This window comes from Chinchilla lanigera, unplaced genomic scaffold, assembly GCF_000276665.1.
Source record: "Chinchilla lanigera isolate Chin_1 unplaced genomic scaffold, ChiLan1.0 scaffold00034, whole genome shotgun sequence".
Taxonomy (NCBI): Eukaryota; Metazoa; Chordata; class Mammalia; order Rodentia; family Chinchillidae; genus Chinchilla; species Chinchilla lanigera.
In genome coordinates this window covers 617,971-622,809 of record NW_004955435.1, presented here as the reverse complement: position 1 = coordinate 622,809, position 4,839 = coordinate 617,971, and the positions used below count along the sequence as shown (strand labels likewise).

Genomic DNA, 4,839 nt, shown 5'->3' with positions numbered 1-4,839 from the left:
AAGAAGCTACTCCAGTAGAACAAAGATATAAATAAAGAAAGGTTGATATAGGAACCAAGAGACAGCGGTATAACCCGGAAGAGCCCCGGTGAGAGATGCCAGGGTGACAGGTGTGCACCAAACAAGTCCAAAGTTGAACAGAAGAACAAAAGGCTGTAGAAGCAGCAGCCAGGATCCTGCCAGCACCTTCCTGCCCACCCTAAGATCCTGGTAGCACTTCCTCTCTTCTGAGGCCTTCACGTCCAAGGAAAGATGATCCCACTTGTTCTGAGACTTACCATATGGCTTGTCATTACTTACTTTCTTATTTTTTTCTTCTAAACATTGAATTTGTCCATCTTTGTATCTACAGTAGCAATTACAGTGCCCAATACTTATTGAACATTTAATAAATGTTTATGTAGTGAACACTTTCATATGTGAGTGAATAAAAAATCTTTGAGATGAGTTAATTGTGCTGCATTTTATATGTTTTCCATTACATATATATCACTATGCATAAATACTCCCCAAACAAAAATTTCATGGGATATATTAATTTATAATATTCATGTGCATTCATTTATATGCCCTTTGCTAAAAGAAATAATTTGAGATAGACTGAGCTATATAAATAGCCTTTTTACTCATATCCATTTTAGTACCAAGTTTTTGTTATCTTAATGTTTTCAGCTTAAGGTCTTTCTTATCTTCCTTTTCAATAAAATCCCGTATTTCTAAGGTTTAATTTTTTTAAAAGACACATAATGAGGTTTCCTTTTATGCCAAATCTTTTGGGATGAAGGTCCAAATAGGACCAGAATGTTGAAAAACTCAGCGACAGCCCTGTCTGGGCAAGGGAGGCCGCCTTGCTTTCTGGACACTAATTTTCTCTCCAAGCGGCATCTTTTTCACAGCACTGAGAGGCTGGAGCGATGACTTCAGGAGGGGGATGGGGAGCAGATGTCACTCATTGACTCTGGGTAATGAGATTTCATATTCCGTCAAAATCCCGAATAGGACAGGAGAGGCCTCATTAGTGGTTTCACGACTGAACAGGTGTAGAGGTCCCATGCACACAGCAGGTAGAAAGAGCCCGTTTCAGCTCCATGTGTGGAGGTGACTAGGAAATTGGAAAGAGGGAAAAAGTGCGCCACCACAACTGCCTTCGCAGGAAAACTGCCGTGTTTAGGAGCCAAAACAATATGAACTCAGACCACTGGTACAGGCCCCATCCAGAGGCCAGGAGAGTGGCGGAAGGCAGGAGACAGGTGACACGCAGCCCTAACGACGCCGGGCAGAGGGGCCACCTCTGTAGTTTGTCAGTTCCATATGGCCTGTCATAAAATTTTAGCGCTCTTTCGCCAATGAAGTAATAACCCTCTTAAGGCCACAAGTCAAAAATGGGACTGCAGGGTGGAATGAAATCCTCTCTCCAAAACTAATGGCAGAAGGCTCTTCAGAAGATGGGCTGCCCTGGAAGCAGCGTGTGAATAAAATGTTCCCGAGTGTGCATAAGCCTGGCTGGCAGTCTGGCGGCTGTCCGCTCAACCAGCGTCCTTCTCCGGAGGTAGCAATCGAGGAACCAAGCCTGCCGCCAGTCTGCCAAAGGACGGCCGCAGGGAGGCCAGTGTGGGCGTTACTTCCCGCTGGAATGCTCCTCGGCAAGCCCGCAGTGCCCAAGGTGTGGACACGCTGCTCCGGGCGTTTAACGGGCACCTTCGGGAGTGAGACGGGCGCGTAAGCCCCTCCTGGCTGAATGCCCAAGGTGTTTCTGAGTGGCCGTTTAGCCTGGAGCCGCAAGCGCAGGGTCAGACCCACTGGTGAGTTCTTCCTTCCTCACCTTCACAGCACTCAGCTGCTTAGTCAAATCCCAAATCGCTTAGACTAACTGGAGGTCGGGTTGCCCGCAGTTATGAGATGTTTATCTTCTGTATTTTATTATGTTTCCTGTGGGTCTGATTTGTCCGTCCTGCCCTCTAAAGCAGAGTCTGATTTCTCCAACCTTTCAATGAAACTGGTCACGTGGTCCTTATGAAACAAAATGTGTGTATAAACGCTAGGCAGCGCGAGTTACCTCAACCACCCGCTCTCAGCGTTGGACCGGCTGAGGCTTCGAGAGGCAGGTCGTGTGGTCAGGGGCAAGGCGGTGCACAGCCAGGGGACAAGGGCAGTCAGGGCCCTGACGCCAAGGCCCAGGTTCTTTTCATGGCATCATGCTGTCTCTTCTGCTCACAGAGACACGGCTCCAAAATGTTGAATAAAATCCAGCTATTGTCAAGCAAAGCTTACAGTAGACCTAGTTAAAAAACGACTGAGACCATTTGTACGAATTTTCAGCACACAGTTGCCATGTAAGTGGTTGATGCTAAAGTGTCTTGGGAAAAACCGGAAAATTTCTTGCTTAACCAGAAGAAGTATGGCCTCCATGAAGTCTCTGCTGGACTCTTTCTGATCACTGACGTCCTGTGGAAGGTAAGTTTCAACCCACTCTACCCCCATGTGACCTCAAAACCTGTATTGCTAAGATAGTGAACGTGTCTTGTATTGTGCAGTGCTGTCTGCTTACCGGTGTATCACTGCCAGGTGACCAAATCCTCAGTCCTCTCTCACATGTGGCCTGACTTCCCAGTGGGGTGCAGGCTCCTGAGAGCGTGCGTCCCCTCAAGGCTGCACTCACTCGCTGCAGCACCTGGAGCACGCCAGACACTAGTAATACACTGTAGTTAAAGGGGAGTCTTGTTGAGGAGTTAGTGTGTTATACACGCAATCTTCCCCCAGCCTCAAAACAACATTTTCTAGCAAATGTGCCAGTGTATGGATGACCAGTAGTGGAGGATGTGCATGCTGGGGACAGGACATACATGGGAACTCCAGTGTACTTTTGCTGTAAATCTAAATTGCTCTAAAAAATTGCATATATCACATACACTACATCTGTGCCCACCTCATGAATACATGATGCTCCTCACCTATTTTAGACCAAAGCAAAGCCTCAACCCCGGCAGAGGAACCAGTCTACCGTAAGATAGTTGCACACGGAACAGACATTAGGAGGAACAGCCTCCTTTGAGGATGCCGCTACAGACACGGCCCGTGGGGCTTTCCTTTCTTGCTATGCTAAACCACCTAGTCAGAGTGATTAGTCAAGGCAAACAGATACGCAAGTCATTCTGTTTAGAGCCCGTTGTGAAAAGGGGAATTAGTGAGGCATGTGAGGTTTCAGGCTCTAGGACGCAGAAAAGCATGCAGTCTATTGTAAATAAAACCTGTAATTGGTGTCTTAAATGAGGAATAGATTCACGCTTGTTCATACATGTGTTAAAGGCAAACTCCAGAAGATCATAAATAAAGTAGTAACACAGTCTACCTGGTTGGGAGGGTTTAGAAGCAACAGATGAAGTGGGGATGAAAGAAAATCTTTACATTTAGGTGTCTGAGCCAATGCATGCGGTACTAATCATCTAAAAATTGATGCCCCCAACCCACAAAATAGCTCCCAGTTCTAGATCCGCTCTACCTTGGCATAATCACCACTTAGTCAGGTATGGCTGGTGCATCCCTGTAATCGCAGCACTTGGGAAAATGAGGAGAATCATCAAGAGTTCAAAGTTAGCCTGAACTACATAGTGAGACTCTGTCTTTTAAGAAAAAAAAAGGAAAAAGAAAGAAAGTGCATGATCTTGGCTAATCATTTAACTTCTTCAAGTCACATTTCATCTATAAACTAAAAGTAATACACTTATTTTATAGGGCAACCTTGAAGATTAATTATATAATCCATGTAGCATGTAAAGCACATAGTAAATACTAAAACTTTGCTATTAACATTATCACTATTATTGGTATATTATTAGTATTTAACAAACTTACTATATGTCATAGGGTCCAGAAAAACTAATTCAGTAGAGATCTTTCTTCTATATTTAAGCTATTAATATATCCTTCCAGGAATCTTTCAATACTGAGGCAGTGAATATTTACTCTTGTGATTTCCAGGACCTGACCAGTGGGACACTCATACTCAAAAGCCATAATATTACATACTCAAGTACCAATGCTAATAATACCACTTTCTTCAGAATAATAATCTACAGAAGATCATTTTACATCCATGAAAAATATTTCCGGAGGTAAAATGTTTGCAAGGATCAACAAAGAATAAAACAAAGTACATTATTTCTGAGAGTTTGGAGAAACTTGTAAAGTCTTACCATATAATAGAAAATATCTCCCTGAATTGAATTAATTTAATTTAATAAGGGCCTTTATCTGACATGCATTTTTTCCTGAGAAAAAATAACCAAAGAAAAAAGCAAAACTAATATGGTAGCAAATAAGCAAACTGGGTAAGTCTAAAAATCCCATAAGGAAATTGAACCCAGCATATTAAATTAAGTGCTTAAGTGTATTATTTAGTAGCTAGAGACTTCCTCATTACTTTTGTAAACCTCCATATGGCATTCCTCACTTATTTAATAATGTGTAATACGTACTTAAATGTCCCCAATTTAATTATAGTTTGTGAAGACAGTAGGTAGATTCTCAATCTTGTCATCTCAACATGGAGTTGCCCGGGATAAGGGACCAAGGCAACTAAACCTGCTGAGCAGGACTAGTAGTCAGCTCTTTCTCCAATTCTTACCTCATCAACCCAGAGTCAGGTGACACAGAGCTCCTTAAAAACAATTTTAAAACCTCCCTGATAGAGTCCTCCAATGCTATTTCCTCTCACTGCACTCCAAATGAATGACATCAACTCTAACCTGTAATCTGACATATGGTAGTAGAACATAAAAGAAGAAAAGGAATGGATGGGCTGGTTGCCCAAATACTAGCAGAAAAGTGATTTCATTTTCA

At 43.0% G+C, this 4,839-nt stretch overlaps 1 long non-coding RNA gene across 1 annotated transcript; it reads left to right on the top strand.

Annotated features, from left to right (window-relative positions):
* Nucleotides 1–531: 531 nt before the first annotated feature.
* On the top strand, nt 532–4,160 carry LOC102025389. The gene is made up of 3 exons (XR_261650.1): nt 532–1,802; nt 2,320–2,454; nt 3,979–4,160. It is a non-coding gene; the product is annotated as an uncharacterized LOC102025389 (long non-coding RNA).
* The last annotated feature ends 679 nt before the right edge of the window (nt 4,161–4,839 follow it).